At 34.5% G+C, this 20946-nt stretch overlaps 1 protein-coding gene across 3 annotated transcripts in view; it reads left to right on the top strand.

Moving 5' to 3' along the window:
- The first annotated feature begins 425 nt into the window (after positions 1–425).
- The window catches only part of LOC105228837 (uncharacterized), a 265432-nt gene continuing 244911 nt past the window's right edge, over positions 426–20946 (top strand). For 2 of the 3 annotated variants that reach the window (XM_049456453.1, XM_049456454.1), the window contains exons 1-2: positions 426–1512; positions 12933–13319. The gene's annotated coding sequence lies outside the window, so the exon portion shown is untranslated. The remainder of the gene's footprint in view (positions 1513–12932; positions 13320–20946) is intronic. The other variant, XM_049456455.1, reaches the window with a different exon arrangement.

Below are 20946 nucleotides of genomic sequence, written 5' to 3' on the forward strand. Positions count from 1 at the left end.
TTTAGGCAAACTCCCCCACGCACTGAGTAACCAGAACAGCTGTTTACACACAACATTTCGGTCGCTCTTCGCCGCACACAACAACTTCGCTGCTGCAAAAACATTCACAAAAGAGAGTCGCGCAATGGCAAGCAGCAGCTGAATTGCACGCAAAAGAGAGCACACTGCTGCTCACTGCTAAATGCACTGCGTGGCATTGCCAGCTGCGAACAACTCCGCCGTCGCCACTTACCAGCGCGCTACTAAATTAAAACAACAACTACAACGCACCATGTGCCATAGCAGCTGGCTGAAAACTCGACTGGCGCTGCTGCTGCGACGGCAACCGCGTCGTACACACCGCTGCTACCTTCGTCATTCGTACACTACTGGTTCGGCTCTAGCGCTGTTGTTTCTGCTGCCGCTGCTGCGGCCATGCCAGCTGCCCGACACTTCAGTTGTTTCTTAAAAGCCGGTCGAAGCTGTTGTATAGAGTCGGTTAGTGCGCGAACGTTGTGGGAATTTTTATTTATTGGTGCTCGCTACCAACAATAACAACAACAACACGTTGTCGAAGTGAAGTGCATACGATTTTTTTCGATTTACGAAGATTTAAAGTTGAAATAGAAAAAGTGCAGCGCAGTGAATTTGGCTTTCTTATGCGAGGAAGTATCAAAAAAAGAAAAGAATTGGCGCATTAAACAATTAAATCGCAAAAAAATTACAGTTGCCCGCATTTTTGTTTACATTTACAAGCGGAGCCAAGAAAAAAATAATAATTTTCCGCTGTGAAAGGTGAATAATACAAAGCGCATACGAAGTGATGTAAAGCAACAAACGAAATTAAAGTGAAGTACCTACATATTTAACGACACCAAAAGTGACGATGCCGAGGCCAAAGAATAAGCAAAGGCAGTAAGTGAAGAGAAGTGAAAGAAAGTAACACGAAACTAGTGTGTTTGGGTAGCAAAAACGAGGAAGAAGAAGCAGAAGACAAGCAAACCAAAAGTCGAAAATGTAGAAGTGTGGAGGCGCAATGCAAATGCAATTGGAGTAAATACACACACTTAAACATACATACATACATATGCATATGCATGAGTGTTATTCAAGCGAATGAGTACAGTGATGCGCTTTGCAATTGTTACAATTTAATTTAATTGGAGTGCTCAACAAATGAGGTGAAAAATAATAACAAAACAACAAAAAGAAAAGAATAATAATAAAAGCGAAACAAATACGTATATGAAGTGTGTGCTAAGAATACATAAAAAATTGCTATAAATCAAGTGTTATTAATGTGAGCGGAAAGTGTAATTGAAACAAAGTAAAAAAATTTTAACAAAGTAAAAAAAATTGAAATAAAGTGAAAACATTTTAAACAAAGTTGAAAAAAGTTTAAACAAAGTGCAAAAAAAATTTAAAAAGCTATAATAATTAACTGAATAAATAAGTGGAATAATATTAGCAAATTGGCAGCTAGCTTGTGTTAGTGCTAATGAAAACATGCAAATTAATACTCAAACATAAAAGGTAAATAAATATACTATAAGCATGTATGTATGTACATAGCGTTATACATTTAATTAAACAAACAGTGAAGTAGCGTGCATATTTGACATTGACGGGTTAATTATTTCATAACAAATTATTAAAATAAAACTGAAATTAAGTTAATACAAATATCGCCTGAAATTGCAATATTATGATTTAGTTTATTTATTGATAATTAATTTTTATTCTGACAGCATATTTTAATAAGTAAGCTTAAGGATTTATGGCCGGTTTCAAGCTGCCACCAGAGTCAGGGTTTTGTTATGTATCAAACACATGTGTAGTGAAAGGCGCGAATATCCTATATTTTTTTTTTTTTTTAATTTCTAAAAATATGATAAAAAAAATAAAAATTGGGAAATTTAAATAAAATAAACAGCCTAACCTAAAAATTAAAATTATTCAAAATTAAATTAACATTAAAAATATAATATAAAAAACTAAATAGACGAGGTATAATAGCCTTCAGAAGTGCATTTCTTATAGCATAAAAGGGTATAAAATAAATTTATCTTGATTTTTGTTGTTGTTGTAACGATTATCTAGTCCCCAGTAGGGACGGACTTTTGGAGAGGGTTGTCAGATGTGGAGGTTAGCTGGGCATGCAAAGTCATGGTTAGAGTCGTGGTTTTTCGGCGATCTAACCCCGTTTAAATCGATACATTTTAGATTTTTAGTCTTTTATCCGATAGGTTGTTGTTTTTGTAGCGGGCGAATTATGCCGCGTTGACAATTCTTGACCGGTTAAATGATCCTGGTCTGTTCCGGATACGTAAACCCGACTGTCGTAAGAACGGTCTTTTATAGGTCAACTCCTGTGGTATCTATATGTTATAGATCTGCTCTGATAGCCTTGGAAAATAATCTATGAACAATTTCAGTTTGCTTGGAAATTATAGTGCTGCTTTGGATAAAAATCTGTGCCAAAATAAGTGAAGGCAAAAAAAGTGGTTTTCCATATAAAAACTTCAGTTCGAACTGTAAATTATTATGAGAGCCTTAAGCTATGATTGTCGGAATTTTTTCGAAGATTGCAGGATCATATAAGATAATATCCTATGTCTCATTTTGGGAAGATACTTTGACAATTGAAAAAGTTTTCCATATAAAAACTTCAATTTGATAAATAACTTTGTATGACAGCTATAAGCTATAGTTGTCCGATCAGAACGTTATCTTCGGAGATTGTTGCACTAACTTCAGCAATACTTCATGTCAAATTTCGTAAAGGTAACTGGTCACATAAAAAAGTTTTTCAAACAAGAACTTTATTTTGATTGTTCAGTTTGTATGATAGCTAAAGGCTATAGTGATCTACAATACAATATTTTGGTATATACTTCCATTGGATATGATATTTTATTTATAAAATCGGTCTCAGAACATTTTCGAAGATGGTGTTTATTAGTGATTGGTATATTATCATACATAAAACAGTTGATATTGAGGTTAGTAAAACAATAACCTGCTTAATAATAACCATAAATCGAATATAATTTTTAATTTGCATATTCTTAAGCTGGTCTCAGTCCCTAAAAGAACTTTTTGGTCTATTATAAAATGTTCAAAACAACATTCAACACAATTTTAAATTTATTATAATTATCCTGAGAACAAATTTTCTCAAAAAATATTACAACAAAAACTACATTCTTAAATTTAGACTACAGTTTTTATAGCTACCGAAAGTAATAATAAGCAAGAGGTCAAAACCAATCAATTTTCTTGTGGAAACAAATCAACAAAACTCTGTTTTTGTTGAAATACACCATAATATATATAGATGTATATATATAAAAAATCTAGTCATGCCATACTACATTAACTTATATGGACACAGCAGCTCATCTCAACCTTCTACAGAAAAATTAAATTCTCACCTGCATCTATTAAAATAAATGAATATTTTAATGGTTGAGGTAAACGTTTATTGTCTACAATTTAAATAATAATTAAAATAGAATTGTCTGTGCCATTCGAAACGATTGCCTTTTAAGTGCATATGGATGCAGTGACTAAAGCAACACAGTAAACCAGTACGTTGCGGTTATCCCCAGCACCTCATCCCATATGCCACCACATTCGTGCCGTGACCACCGTTGAACCGACTGGATCAACCGGTTTACAAATACACACACATAAATTTTTGTGTATGAGTATGTGTGTTTGCGTGTCTGAGCAAATATTGAAATGTCTGCGACCACAACCAGTCGGAGGCACATGCAGTCAACCAGTCAAATGTCAGCTAGTCAGCCAGAAAACCAAAGTAATAACCAGCAAAAGACACAGACAACAGAGCGTGCAACTTCAAGCAGCTTCATTTGGGGCAGTTGCAAGCGCTTTGTTGCAGCTTTGGTAGCGAAGCAAAGACTGAAGCGCAAGCAAGCGTGGATTTTCATGCAAAATTGCAGTTAGATATGTGTTTATATGGAAAAATATAAATAATAAAAAAGAATATTGAAAATATAAAATAAAAATATAAAAAAATATTTAAAAAAACATATATGTACATATATCTATCGCCTGTCTATATTCTCAACTGAGTGTATTTGTAGCTTTACGTCATTGCAAAATGCCAATTATATTTTTCTATTTTTTTCCATTCCGTATAACATGTTTTTTCTAATATACTTGGTGGGTTGCTGTGTCCAGCAGTTCCAGTCCATCGTCGAAATAATAATTTCCAACGTTCACTCAATCTAAAATATTTGCATGTCCCCTCCCGGTGCTCGCCGCCACTTGACTTCGCGAGCACGCGCTTTGTTTTTCCAACTGCTTTAGTCGAGTGCACTGCTTCGAGTATTTATTTATTTTAATTTATTATTGCATTATTCCAGTTTTTGTTTGCCCACTCCGTTATGCTTTGCTTGCTAAGAAATACAACAGCAACAATTATTTTTATTTCTATTTATGCCAGATGTTTTTGTTGCTACCATTAATATACTATACTTGTGACTGGCGGAACTATTCGCTTGATTGAGACGAAGCAAAGAAAATATTCAAATACCGCGAAAGAGTTGCAAAAAGTAGATAGAATAAAAAGTTTATTAAATATCACATGGTGTATATGTTTACCGTTATTTATGTGTACTTTTTTTGTGTATTTATGAACTGCTGCCATTCATAAAAATTAGTCACCAAAGCGTATGCAAAATATTGCAACCAAAACATTAACGAATTAAATGATTAAAAATTAAATAATAATCGCATAAACAAATTTTAAGTTAATTATGCACATAAATTTAATAGGAAATGTTATAATTTTTAATAAAAAAAATTCTACATAACCAAAAAATATAGAAAAAAATAAAATAAATATATTTATATGAATATAATATGTATAGTGGCTCATAGCTTATTTCATGCAGCTACTAAATACAATTTTTGAACCTTATAGAGAAAGAACTAACGATGGTATCAAAAAAAATTGAACCCGACATTCCTGCTACATTTTTGTAAAGAAAATTAGCTCCCCCTATTAAATACGCCGAAAAAGTATTTCTGAGAAAAAAAGAGCTCACAGCTTCGTGCAGTTATTTTTCTGCGGCTACATGTGTTTTCTCGAGTAAAAACATCATTTTTTCAAAAAAAAAATTTCTCATAAAGTGAAATATTTTATTAGAATTTTTTATTGTTACAAACATACACTATTACGCGGCCATTGGGACGCCATTTCCAGTAACCCTTCGGAAAAAAGCTGTATCCGCGTAGGCAGAATAACTCATTACAAGATCATCTAAAGTGAAAATATACGTGTTATTTTAATTTAGAGCTTGGACGAAGGAAAAAAAAAACTGAAAATTGGTTTTTGGCAGACATCTTTACAAAAAATGAAAATTTCGCGACATTTTTTTCAATTAGTTGTAACCGAAAAAAATCCTTCGACAAAGATCTGTGTAAAATTTCATGAAAATCGGTTAAGTAGTGCTCGAGAAATCTTGCCAACCGACTTCAAAAACACAGTTTCGAGAAAAACACATTTAAAGACGGCGCACTTAGCCCAGCTAGCCTCGGGCGCACAAGTTCTCAAGGCTGTATATTCGAAAATATTACTGGGATCAACTTAAAAAATTCAATTTTTTAAAACCCTTAAGCACATTGCCCCTTAAATTTGCTCAGGACCAGGTCACAAAGCCAAATTCATTCTGAGAAGATGTCATTTTCGTCGAAGAATCCAAATTCAATATTTTTTTTTACGAGCTTCAAAATATAAATTTGGAAGCAACTGTTAAGCTTGGTGGAGGAAGTGTCATGGTTTTGGGCTTGCATGGCTGCTTCTGGAGTTGGCAAAGTAGTTTTATTGACGGCATAATGGATAAACATGTATTTTTAAAAATACTAAAAGAAAATTTATTGCAAAGTGACGAAGCTTTGGATGTACGCGATTGTTGGCGATATTACCAGAACAATGACCCAAAACACAAATGGGCTGATTTAGAACTGTACACACCTCATAAATTCAAAATTTCTCCACAGTTTTCTGTCTTAAATGTCGTTGAAAATTTGTGGGCAATTTCGGGCTTCATGATACTTAAAAAGCAGATTAGTATTCCAAACGAATTATAATTGTAAGGTCAACCAGAAGTTCGAAAATCTTTATAATGAGTATAAGAGGGCTAAATAAGGCGTTGACTCGATTTTACGTAGTTTTGTCTCAAGGACCCACTATTATCTGAAAAAAATTCCCTCACAAGTTTTTTTTTATGAAATCGGCCAAGTTGTTTCTAATATACAACATATCACTTAAAAGTGGGCGATGCTTGAAAGAGTTACTTCCAGCAAGTTTAGCTGAAATAGCTGGAGTAGCTTTTGAGATATGTATGTTCCTTGAACCTGCTATAGATCGGCAGCACGCCTCGCAATGCCAATTCTCTTTGTGTGTCAAGTAACAAGAGTACCAAGTTTCACTAAGATATACACGGTCAGACAGTCACCCGGATTTAAACTCGTCTTGTCATCCTGATCATTGATATATTTACCTACATATACTTATATGATTCCATATCTATTTCGATTAATTTAAGGTGTTAAAAACAACCTTTAGAAGGAAAAGCTCTTTAAGACCGTGTTGAGAGAGAATAAAAATATTCAAATAAAAAATACAAGTATGTATAAATAAAAAATGTAAACAAAAAAAATTAAATAAAATAAAAAAAAATATTTTGTTTTTAAATATTGATAATTAAAAATATAAACAAATATTAAATAAAATTATTTTTAATATAATATTAAAAAAGGGGCATTATTTAGTTCATAAACAATTGTATAAATGAAAAATTAAACTTTTTTAAGTATTTTATATGTAACAAATAAAAAAATTTTAATTCAAAATAAATAATATAAATTGCAAACAAAAAAAAAACAAAAACTAAATCAAATAAAAATTTAATATAAAATGTTATATAAATGAACGCATGAATCATAACGTCAAAACAACTGACGAATCAACTATAAAAATTCATTACCGAACTGCTGTAAATGCAAAATAAATGAGAAATTACTCCAACATTTCAAAACCAAAGAACACCTCCAGTGAAATACGCAAAACAAAATGTGCCTGGATGCCAGCCCACGCGCTCTCCTTTGCACACAAACCACTCGACACTCCACAGATTATCCGTTACTGTCTTATGTCCAGCGTCCCCCCTTTGTTCGAACACTCACCGCTAGCTCGCTTGGTGAGTTATTGGCAAACAGGCGCAAACCAGTTTTGAAGCGTCATCAGCAGCCAGCTCACACAATCCAATCCGCAAAAGATTTAAGCGACGCCTCATTGGGGCAGCCAAAACAAAAACAGAAGAAAAACAAAAACAAACGAAAAACATACTCAAAATAAAATCAAATAAACACAAATAAACAGAAAAGCGCAAAATCAACGAAATCTCAAAAACAAACGGGCGGCTTCGCAAAAAAAGACTGTCCAGCTTGCAAACAAGCACAACAACAACCATAACGCCAAAAATGCTGCCAAAAACTTTGGCGCTGTTCAAAAGCAAAGCAGCAACTGCAATAAAAACGCAAGCAATGAGCTAAAATATCTATAAATTAAAATGAAATAAACAACAAAGCGCCGCCGCCAAAACTTGTTTTTGAAAACACAGTGCCAGTACACACATGAATATGTATATATGTATGTATGTATATGTGTATATAGAAGCACGGACGCTGCTGTGCTGCTTAGTGTGGTTTTGCTACCGTTGTTGTTGTGTTTTTTTTTATTTGTTTTTGTGGCTCCTCCATGTGTTTGTATTCATCTGCACTTTTATTTATGCATTTATGAATGTGTGTGTGTGTGCAGTTGTACATGTAATTCCTAATGTTTTTATACCCTTAACGGGCTATATAGGGTAATCGAAAACGTATTTTCCTATTTCTAATCAGACTTCAACTTATTTTTTATATTTATAATGAACTTTAATTAACCAAATATGTACCATTTTGATCAACCACTTGCCACTTTTCCACTAAAGATATTATTCCATCAGTGTGAAACTTATCTGGTTTCTCGGCGAAAAACTGTGACAAGTAATTTTCACAGGCTTCTCTCAAACCTAAATTTACTCCTTTAAGGGAGTTCTTCATTGACCGAAACAAATGGTAGTCCGATGGTGTAAGGTCCGGCTATATGGTGTATGCATCAAAAATTTCCAGCCAAGCTCTCACAGTTTTTGCCGAATCATCAAAGATGTGTGTGGTCTAGCGTCGTCCAGATGGAAGACGAAGCCCTTTCTCTTGATCACTTCTGGCCGTTTTTTCCGATTGCTTGCTTCAATCTCATCAGTTGTTGGCAGTAAAATGCAGAATCATTCGTTCGTCCAGTCTGGAGCAGCTCATAGTGAATTATTCCTTTCCAAACCCAACAAACACTTAGCATAACCTTTGGAGGCGTTAATCCTGACTTTGCGACCATTTGTTGAGCTTCACCACGCTTGAACCATGCTCTTTTTCGCACATTATTGTAGTATTTGATCCACTTTTCGGTTCCTTTTACCTTTCGCTTCAGAAATGATTCGATTTGTTGTCGTTTCAGCAAAGAGTCGCCACCGTTTATTCGGTCCACTAAATTTTTCGCAGACAATTCATGTGGTACCCAAACTTCGAGCTTCTTTTTGCAGCCAGGCTTTTTTAAAAGGTTCAAAACCGTTTGATGATGAATGTTAAGTTTCTTAGCGATGTCATGGCTGCTTATGTGACAGTCTTGGTTAAATTCTTTCATAATTTCATCGACTTCTTCAACGATAGGTCGACCAGAGCGAGGTGCATCTTTCAAATCGGAATTTTCAGAACGGAAGCGAGCGAACCATCATCGTGCTACTCGAACTGATACTGATACTTCCCCGAATTTAATTTTTTTGGGTTAAATGAAGCTTAAAATCTCGCTTCTCCAAAACTATATGGTATGACACAATTACATTGGTAGCACTGGAGATATACGACTTCAACGATATCTATTGACAAAATACGAATTCGACTACCCAATATTATGTTTGTTCTGCAACACCCAAAATGAATCCTAGGAGATCTTCTAAAGTATAGATTTAGCCCTCTTATACTTAATATACATAAGTATAAATGATCAGCATGACGAGATCAGTCGATTTAATTATACAGATAGACGTAAAAACTTGAAGTAATTCATCAGATTTTGAGATATCCATCTGATATTTTGCACGGGTTCTTTTCACCCCAAGAAGATGCTCATATGTCGAAGTCGACTATATCGAACCCCTAACGCATAAAGCTGTCATACTAATTGGCCAATCAATGTCTAAATTAATGTAACGGTATAATCTCTGAAGACAGTCCGTAGATCGGATTACTATAGCTTGTAGCTGCCATACATCTGTCCCATCAATCTCAAGTCCTTGGATGGGGAAACTTTTTTATTTGACGAGATATCTTCACGAAATTTGGCAGAGATAATTTTCCAGGATAACATTACAATCCAAAAACGTATTATTCAGATTGGACCACTATAGCTTATAGCTGCCATACAAACTGACTGAACAAAATCAACATAAAGACATTTTAACACAGTTCTATCTCACAAGAAATGCACCTGTGTGGGGTAGTAAAGCTTTAGTGCAGCCGCAGTTGACGTTCTTGTTGTTGTTGTTATTGTCAGTGATTTTCCTGCTATTTATTATCTTTATCTCATACTCGCTTTGTTGATTTATGTTGAATCTCTTCTGCTGCACTTCATTCTTTTTCGCCTTTTATGCCGCTTCTTCTATTTTTTATTCTAAATTTCTTTTCTTTTTATTTTTTTTTCCTTTTGTTTTTTGTTTTTAAATTTTATTTTTTATATTTAATTTTGTTGTTTTATTTTTTTTTATTATCATTTTTTATTGTTATTCTAAAAAGCAGTAGCAAACAACTTCAGTTCTTGCCTGTCTCTGCTTTGCACTACCTTCGCGCTTGCCGCTGCCACGCTTTTGTGTTGTTCTTGTTGTTGCTCTGCTGCTGCTTCCTGCTCCGTTTCTTTTCTTAGCGACGCTCTGCTGCTGTCATTCTTCAGATGTAGCCTTTCCAAGTGTTGTCATTTAATGCAAGTAGTTGCCTTGCTTTGTGGTTGTTGTTGTTGTTTTACCTCTGCTGCGTGGCAGGCTGACTGGCTGTCGTTCCTCGCTTTGTACGCTGGCTTAACTTCATGTACATATGTGTTTGTGTATAAGTATGGGCTACCAGGCTGCATTGTCAAGCATACAAAAACAAAAACAACAATAATAATAATAATGACAACAAAAACCACACTCATCTGCTGCCATTATTTATGCGCTGCAGTCGCCGGCACCCGCGCGTTTTCACCCAAACACAACATTTTATTGTTGTTGTTGTTTTTTCTCGTTCACCTTTTTAACATTCACTTTAATTTTTTTACTACTGCTTATTTTATGTCTTTTTTCGTAGTGTTCTTAACGCGTTTCTTGCTTTGTGCATTTTATTTCAACCACTCTGCCGCTTCTTCAACTACTTCTTTCGCTTGCAAACACACACGTATACACACATGCATCCTCTATATACACATAGAAGCCACCACTTAATTGCATCTTCTTCTTGTATGTTGTGCCTTTGTGTCCATAAACTCCTGCTGCTTCGTCTTCTGCTACTGCCGTTTCAATGTTGGTTGTTGGTGTTGTTGTTGTTGCTGTTGAATACTTTGGTGGTTGCTGTACCCATAATGTTGCTGCAGCTTCTTTGCCGCCTGTATCACTGCTTGCCTCTTTAACGAGTGTTTCTTCGTCGTCTGCTCCGGCAATCTCCAGATTGTTTACCACCATCCAGTTAGATTGTCTTCACACACACACATATGCACACATCTATACTTCTTCTTTGTTGTTCTGTCCATGTTTGTGCTTTGCTTGGCTCTTCTGTGCATTCTACGTTAGCGTTATGCCGTTTCCTTTTTCGGCTGGTCAATCACTTCAATCTCCAAGCCATGGCCTGTGCCTCCAACACATGAAGATACTTTGAAGAATTGTATCACCAAATTTGTCTTGTTTTCAAATCTGTTGCTGCTGTCACGGACTCGAATGCAATTCCTTTTTTGTTGTTTGTATTAGTATTTTCTTTCTTAATTTCCTAGCAAATCTTGAAGAATTTTTCTTACTCTCACGTTTTGAGTGGCAGCTTTCTTGCTCTCCAGACCATAGACATACAGTTATGGACAATAAAATAGAATCAAAGGTGTTGCTTTGAAAAAATATCATAATTTTTTTGAAATTTTTCATCTATGTATGTAGTAACTTTTCGGCATAATAACAAAGGCAATAATATGTACTTTTAAAAAAGAGGAAAAGATAGCATTGTCGAGTTTTACAGTTAACTGTAATTTAAAAAGTGTAAATAGCATGCCTCGTGCTTAGTGACAAAATAATAGAATCAATAGCGAAATAGTTTCATAAATGAAAAATGTTGAATTTAAAAAGCGTAAAAAGTAGTTATATTAACTTAATTAGATCTGTGGAATGAATAATTGTATCAATTATGAATTTATTTAAAAAAATGGGTCAAGCAAAACATTGTTTAGAGGGGGAAAGATTGTGCGTCCAAAATTTGCAAGGGATGGGTCATGCGTAACGGCAAATTGCAAATATATGAAATATGTCTCAAATATTTGTGTTTGATGCCTTAAAATGTCTGAAAAAATAGCCCGATCACAAAAAAATGACTGCGCAAGTCGTTCGAAATATTGCATGATTGCCGATGCGCGTACCGTTAAAGGCCTCTGCAGCCATTCAATAAGAATTATTTGCAAAAATTTCTTCGAGAACAGTAAGAAGACGACTTGTGGAGAAAAATTGCTTTGGCACATGGTCCCGAAAGGTGCCAATGCTGAGAAAATGGCATAGATACAATCGTACTTAGTTTGCAAAACGACACATTAATTAGGGCGGAGCTGAAAATTAAGAAAAAATGGTTCGACATTTTATAGTCTCAATGCAAAATTAATATGATAGGAAATGATAGTTATGCATGAGTCCGACGTCCAAAAAACAAAGAAATGTGCGTCCGCTACACGACTAGGTCTTTCAAACGCTGTGGGGGCAATATATTGGTTTAGTATTGTTTCTCATATTGTGTTCCGGGACCTATATTTTGGATACAAGAAAACATAGACCGCTATAAATACGTTAAGGTTTTAGATAATCTCATATTCTCAAATGCTGGCTGGAATTGGCTTTGCATTTTGGCAATTCCAACAAGAGAGCGACCCGAAACATATTTCGGGTCTTGCCAAAAAGTGGTTTTCAGATCATGGTGCTAGCGTTATGGCTTGGCCAGAGTAATCAGCAGATCTGAATCTCATCAAAAACTTACGGAAAATTGTTAAGGAAAATATTGCACCCCTTAAACCGAAAAATAAAGCAGAATTCTGAGAGAAGGGACAAAGGTCTGATATTCTGTTCCACAGAACACTTTCGGTAGCCAAATTAGGTCTATGCTTAGAAGATGTGCATCGGGATTACACGATTAAGAATACACTACAATGTACTACTAATTTTTCTATTAGTTCCCTTAAAAAAATATTTTTCTTTTATTGAAAAAGTTTTTGATTCTATTTTTTTGTCCATCGAATTTTTGAAATATATTGTTTACCTTTGTTTTTGTAATATTTATGAATTCTTTTGTTCCAATATTTTTACTGCTATCAATAGCACTTGATATGAAGTACATAATAAAAATATAACTTAGTTGAATTTAAATCAAATTCATAATTTTTTGAGAATGAAAAATTAGTACCACGGATGATTCTATTTTATTGTCCATAACTGTACATATACATACGTAAACTTATTTAAATACCTTACCATATAACCTAAAACAACAACATGCCACCATTCCAACAGGTGTTAATTAAAAAATATATTTTTTCTCTTTCCCTTTTCTTTTTCCAGCAATTCTAGACACCTTTAATGCGAAAGCTCTCCAATTGTCTGGTTGGACGCGCAATTCGTCTTTATTGCAACAAAAGCCAAAAACAAAGAATTCTCCGTAAAGTGCTTACAGAAACGTGTTATTTAAGCGGTGTGAATATATAAATACATACATACATACACACATATGTATATGGTGTATACTGGTGCTTGTGTGCTTAAGGTTAAACCAGCAGTTACTCGCGATCGATTACATTTTTGTGGATTTAAGCAAAATTTTCAATTCGTTGGAAAATAAATTCGTTAAGTGGTGGCTTCTTTAAGCAAAATTTGTGCCGATTATATACACACACATACACATATGCATACATGTGAATGTACAGCGAGACAACAGGTTATTTGCTTGTGGTGAGTAAGAAGTTATTGTTTTTTTTAATTTTTATGAAACTCTATATTGCGAAAATATTAAAAAAATAATAATAAAAATAATTTTTATAATAATTAAAATGTGAAAAAACTTAAGTTTTTGTATTTGTACCTTGCCAATTGAAAAATATGCTGCCTACCATAGTAAAATATATTTATTTGGCGAAAATCGTTTTTTACTCAAAATATTGTAGTTTCCATCTAATGTGACTCAAGCGACCCACCAACTTGTCGATACCATTTTTGTAGTACGATATAACCTCTTCGTCAAAATAGATCTCAGTTTCGGCAAAGGCCTCTTCATTCGGCGAAATTTTCTTCATAGCTCGCCTTCTTTTGAGATCTGAGATCAGGAAATATTCACTAGCGGCTAGATCTGGAGAATTCGGTTGATGCCGAAGCAATTCGGAGCCCAACTCATGTATTTTTGCCATCGTTTGCACTGACTTGTGACACAGTGCAATCTCTTGTTGAAACAGCTCTTTCTTTCCCTTCAAATTCGGCCATTTTTCTTCGATTTCGTTCTCCAGACGGTCCAATAACGCTAAGTAATAGTCACTGTTAACTGTTCTCAGCCCTTTGGGAAATTTGTTTGCGTTTCGTTTTTCGAGACTTATTTACGTATATCCTGAACTGGTTTGGTAATCACTCGCACGACCCTGTCATCAATCTCATCTACTGTTTTACTTACCGGAATGTCATTGCGGCCTGGAACCCAATATAAATGTAGCCACTTTCCGGCAACCACTATATGTACTGACCCCTTGCTTCTAAGGATATTCCTTGACGCAATGCAATTTGAGATTATTGCTTTAAATGACGTCGATAACCGACGTATACATACATATATTGGTATTCTTTATGTCTTTTCCGGCATTATTAGCTATCTCAGCAGCTTTCCTGACAGGAAGGTCTTCTGCCTGGAAAATAGTGCAGTATTTCAACATCTTAAAAGGTCGCCTAAGATCCAGCTTCGCAAAATAGCTCCCACTTTATCAGCCATTCAATTAGGTTACTTATTAATACTGATTCCCGAAACCCGAAAATCACACTTCAACAGTTGTGAGCATGTTCATTTTGATGGCAGGAGCTCGATATCCTCATGTCTCGACAAAGTGCCTCAATTTAATCTCAAGCCCGCTAAGATCATGAGTTTCGATTTGTTCCTAGTTGAACTAAAATAAAGGGTGTAGTATTACTTTTAGTCCTAATAGCTAATTTTTAGTACTTTACGTCGTTGTTGACTGAATATGGATGCCACTGGGATCCGTCGTAGATATAGAGGGTTGGCGACATAATGCTGCCGCTCAGGGTTTTCAAATCTAGTAATTTGGAAAATACGGCGAATTTTGTTTGCAATATTTATATTCGAAATGTGACATAGTAAATTTTGATATTAGACTTCATATATCACATCGTTTCACTCCTTGATGAACCATCGTAACTGCTCTCAAGTTTTATACCTATCACGCATCCGTATATTACTTATTCATTATTTATATCTGTATTTGTAGCTAAATATTTGATTTCATATTAGCAGAAAAACATACAAATGCAACTGATCAATATCATATTGACAGATTTATATCACCCTTCACAACAAATTATTGGTGAACTTTTTCTATTTAAGTTAGATACGAAGCTTCAAAGTGATTGAAAGCATTACATTTGTTGCCTTTTCACTAAAGGTCCGTGACTCCGGACTAGTAATGTCAAAACCATGCAATGCATTTAAGCATTTCAAAAAACAAAATCGAAGCTTTTCATATCCAGTTATCAATTGATATCTACTATCAACAAAAATCACATTTCCGTCCATCGACCATTAATATTTATTTAACACGATTTTATCACTGCAAATGTTAAATATTTATTATTTATACAGCATGATGAAAAAGGTTGATTATCTATGTCACACAAAAACAAAAAAATATTAAATCAAATAAAGTGCAGTATAATAAATAACGTGTCCCACGGCGTTGCCGTAGGTGTTTGCATGCAGTGGTCGTAAAATGTGGAAATATAAATAATTCTTTGGAAAAAAAGCTTATTTATGGATATGAGTACATTATTAAATATATACATACATATGTATGTGTGTATGTAATATTTGTATTCCTGGAAGAAGGAGCCACTTTGCCGATTAAAATGGCAAATTAACCGATTACAGCCTTGAAGGGAAATGGAGATGGGAAACGTATGTTGATTTCTTATAGGCACGATTAGGGTGAGCCATTTGTTTGAAATATTCTTCTTTTGCAAGACGATTGTATTAATAATATTTCAAAGGCTTCAGAATATTTTGAAACCAATTATTAGTATTTTTGTCAGTATAACAGATATGCAAGCCAATACGTGATACGATTATATTTTCATCAAGTTTAAGAGATTTTTACACGCTAATCACTTTTTAGTACTAAAAAATTTTCTCTGGTTGAAAATGCTAGAGTGTTTATGAAGTAAATAGTATAAGACCTAATTCAATTTCTTTTTGAATATCCTTTTTGATGAGAGTTCTACCAGTTTATACAAATTATACCAGTTGTTCGTTTCGTCGCAATAAAAGAATTTGTGAGTATAATTTGTTGTTAATCACTCCCTTCTTCATTATACCATCTGATATAAGTTATACCAGTTTAACTAAATTATACCAGTTCTTGTTCGCTTCACTGCCCTCCAAAAATTTTCGGATATTCTCACTTTCCATTCTTTCTGCACCCGTTTCTAAACATATTTGAGACTTATACCAGATCTTCGCACATTTCGCCGCAAATCAAAGTGTAAAAGTTGACGATTGAATTGAGTCAAGTTGGTTTTAAACATATCATGTTGTCTCCTTAACTTCCTCAATTAGATGCATAGGCGTTGACACTTTTTTGTTTTAAACTTTTAAGGTTAAGAATCCGGTTTGGGTCGTTTGGTTGCTTACTATTCCAAAAAAAAATAGGTTGCGCGAAAATGGTATTAATAATAAGTATTTCTAAATAGTAATACATTTCAGTTCTGTATTTTTTTTTAATATTTGAAGTCCCTGCCTTCGACTTATCGACTGTTTTTTCGACTCAGCCAAACGAAAATGGTATACTTCAATTCAACCTCCGTCAGATTATGCCACTTTATCTGATTTTTATCAGTGTATGTCAATTGTACCCGTTTATGTTCGTTTCGTAATTTATACCAGTTTATTTTTATAATACCAGTTGTTTGTTTCGTCGCAACTAAAAGATTTTTGTATTTAACTTGTTGCTAGTAACCCGTTTTTTAATTATACCTTTTAATATAAGTTATACCAGTTTAAGTAAATTATACCAGTTGTTGTTCCCTTCGATGCTCTCCAAGGTTTTCGGATATTTCTACTATCTACTACTTTTCAACATGTTTATGCAGATATATGAGACTTATACCAGTTCTTTCCACATTTTGACATAGGTCAAACTTGCTAAATCAAGATTTTTGGTCAAGTTTTTTAGCATGTACTGTAATTTCGAATGGAAAAAAATTATTATTTTTAATTTTATCGTCTTCAAAAACCTTCTTTATTCGATGCATTCGAAAAAAAAAATTTATTATTTTTAGACCACCTTAATGTGAAAGGGATGAAATTATTCTTATATGCTGTTATAAAATAAGGTGTTGCTTTTATAAAGAAAATTATTATGATTTATGTCAATCGATTTCTTGGTTTGCGTGTATAAAAAAATGGTATAAAATATGAGTGCTAAATAAATATACGCGATATCTTCACAAAAACAACAAATACATGTAGATATGTATTTATAACATAAATATAAATTCTTTTTTCGTAATCCAGCAATGAATTTCTCACTAAAAACAAACTCCAATCGAAGATACGCGCATTCGGAAATATTTCCTTTTAATACTTGATGGTTGCCAAAGCCATTCCACCGCGAAGCTAACCGCCAAGGTAAGGCGTGCAATCCCCTTTCTGTGCACACAAGCACCGGCAACTATGGCAGCAACAAAAATGTTGCAGGTGTACATATAATAATTTAATATTTGCTCGCACATTCACTTTTTATTTAACTTGTACTTGAGTAACGGCGCGGCACGGCATGGCATGGCTTGGCAGCCAAAGCGTTTTGCCGTCATGATTTGCTCATTTGTTGGTTCATTCGTTCTTGCGTATTCTCTTTTATTATCGGTTATCAACTTTACATTAAATATCCGCCGCACCTCTTTTGCCCCGAGGCTCGTGAGTGCTGAATAAAGAGCCAACAACAACGGCAAAGCAAGCCGGTGCTGGTGCCGGTGCCGCGGTGTAGCGTCTTATCACGCCCGTCAGCGTGAGTATCTAAGCGATAGACTTTTGTAGATATGTATATATGTGTATGTATATATATTAGTGCAAACAACCAGCACATCGCGCGCAAACAAACACGCTTCTCAGTTCAATTCTTTTTTCAGCATTTTTTTTCGTTTGAAACTTTTGCTGGCGTTATCAATCTTTGGCCCGATTCGCTGACGGCCCGCATGCGAGGAAGTCTTTTTCAACCAATTTAATTTTCTTTCTTTTTGTTATAATCGTTTTTTGTGCTCTCTGCTTTTCTTGTTTGTGCTGCACTTTTTCTCGCTTGCCGCTATTGATTTTATTCCGTGTTATCAGCGAAAATACTATTTGTGTTGGCTCGAAAAAAATTGATTGCGGGGAGCTACTTAGAAAGACATGCAACATAGGCACCTATCTGTATGACTAACACATATGCACATATATATGTATACATATATACATAAGTATATACAACAAAAGCGCTGTGTGGGCGCTGCATTAGCGTTCTCATCGCGGAATTTCGGCTGAAAGCTAATGTCTATGCAAATCTAGGGTATGCGGGTACCAGTTGTCTGACGGTGTATGACTATTTGGGTTATTGCTTCACTGAGAATAAATGCAAAGTGTTGTAAATTGTATAAAACTATACATGCAAACCAAATTTTAAAATAATTTAAATAGTAAATTAAAAAAATAAAATTTCGAATTAGCGTATAACAACCTTTTCACGAGCGGTGACTAGAGCTACGTAAACTTTGCAAATAGTTAGTGCGACCTTCGGCAGTATTTGACAAACCTTCGAGTATGTACTTGTATTTTTGCTATGAAACGGTTTCATACAAATAATCCAATAGCCTTGAGATACTTACTGCGACCTGTAGTCTATTCTAGTCTGTCCCCTATTGTTATTTGAACATTGGTTTAACCGAGTCTTATCAAAGAGACATAGTAAAGCCTCCTAGGTTAAAGGTTTTAATGTGTTCTCTCACGGGATTTAATGACCTCATATCCCGAATCTCCCTTCTTGCTATTTGCACTGCTCTATGGTCACAGAAGCAACACATATCATTGGAACAGTCAGTTTTACTTAATTATGGTAACTTGGTCATAGGCGAAAAGTGTCATACACTATATTCTGGAAAATATGTTTAACAATCGCATTTTGAGTTGTCCGTTTCAGTGCTATAATATTTTTTAGTTGATAAAAATCAAAACGATTTATCAATTACGTTAAGATAAAACTGTAGACTTATTCCAGATTTTCAGCGCAATAAATTAAGAAAAAAAAATTGATAAGGAAAAGCTAAGTTCGGCTATAACCGACTCTCTCATACTCCTGCAAATTGCAAGGATTAGAGGCAGAGAGTACCCTCAGATACAGAAGGCTTGTTAGATATACTTATGAGGACTGGGTTAAGAAAGTTTTGACCTGATTTAACTCATTTTCGACACACAGTTATACTACTATCAGAAAGAGATCGCACTTATTGACCGATATTTTCGTTAAGAAGCCAACTATTAGCACTGGGTCCACAAATTCAGTGCTTAGGGCTTGAGCAATTTGGGGCTCGATTCAGGTAATTTTTAGTCATAAGGTGGCGCACCTCAAAGGAACTATTCATGCATATTTTTAGCCTGATAGCCTGATATTTTTAGCCTGATAATAACTCATTTCTGATTTATATACTGGAAGGTGAAATTTTCAATTCAAAATTATGTTATACGGGAAGTAGGCGTGGCAGTAGTCCGATTTCGCTCATTTCACACTGAAGCATAAATATGTTAGAGGAATGCCAAATACATAAATTTGGTTAAAATCGGTCAGGCGGGTCTCGAGAAATGTGTTTCCACCTATAAGTGGGCTGTGTTACATCCATAGTCTAATATTGACCTCGGCTCCATTGAAAACCAGCCATGCCATCTCGTCGACTTTGGCGTATTTACCCACTTATTTAAGCAGAATTTAACAGAACAGTAACATGGCGAGTCAGCGGGGTTATCATCCGATTTCATCCATTTTCACACTCTCAGTAAAGATTCTTTTAAAATTTGCGCAGTATGAATGTCTTTATCGTAACTTAAGTGGTTCAAGAGATCACCATTTTTGGTTACTGTTTTGTGGCCATGACTGTGAAGTAGTACTTTGTTTTTTTCAAGGATCACCCCTACCAAGTTTCATCAAGATATCTAAATTTTTACTCAACGCCCGGGTTTCAACTCGTCTCATTTTCCTGATCATTTATATCCTGAAATGTCGCATATATATGGACAGATAGACACGACTAAATCCGCTTAGCTCGCCACGCTGATAATATGTATACATATTTTATAGATTCTCCGATGAGTCTTCTGAATGTTGCAAACTTAAAATCTTCTATTCAGGGTATAAAAAGAAGTGAAATTGTTAGACTTTCAGGAAAAGTTGTTTGAGATTATTTAATTACTGAATACATTGAAATGGTACTGAATAATTCCAAGTTTGAAAAGTTTGTCATATTTAAGTAGTAGAGCCATCTAGTGGCAACATTTTTTTTAATATTCAGAGCTTGGAAATTTTATATTATTTTGTTAGTACCGGCAAATAGCGGGTATAATTTATAAATTAGGCAAAAAATAGTATATGGGGTTAGACGACTCTAATTATTATCTCATTAATTTTATAATGCAGTGGGCGAAATTCCTTTTCTTCCTTTAAATTTTAAGGGGTTACATGGGTTTCCTCGGGTAAAAAACAGCCTCTTTTACAACAATTTTTACTCTCTACAGTATCGCCTAAAGTGAAAAATACGTGTTTTGGTTAAACTTTTAACCTAGAACTTGGACGAAGGAAAAACCTGAAAATTGGATTTTGGCAGACTTTTCCAAAAAGTTGAAGATTTAAGTAAAGATATCGCGATTTTTTTTTTTCAAATAGTTGTAATCGAAAAAAAAATCTTTAGTCCAAGTCCTTAAGAATTGTATCTCAAAGACCTGTGGGTAATTTCATAAAGAACGGTTGAGTAGTTCTCGAAAAATCTTGCTGACCGATATCAAAAACACAGTTTGAAGACGGCGTACTTATGCAGCCAAGCTAGCCTCGAGCGCACAAGTTCTCAAAACTGTATTTCTGGAACTGTTATTCGGATCAAATTTAAAATTGAGGACAATATTCTAGAAATGTGGTAGATTAGATAAGATTAGATAAGATAATAAAAAATCGATTTTTCTGAAACCCGTAAACCCATGTAACCCTTAAAATGTTGGGTGGTGTTACCACTGAATCGCTCGCATAATTTATTTTAAAATTTTTTCCTAATATTTAATGCACAATTTTTTATCCAT

Source organism: Bactrocera dorsalis, chromosome 4 (assembly GCF_023373825.1).
Source record: "Bactrocera dorsalis isolate Fly_Bdor chromosome 4, ASM2337382v1, whole genome shotgun sequence".
Classification (NCBI taxonomy): domain Eukaryota; kingdom Metazoa; phylum Arthropoda; class Insecta; order Diptera; family Tephritidae; genus Bactrocera; species Bactrocera dorsalis.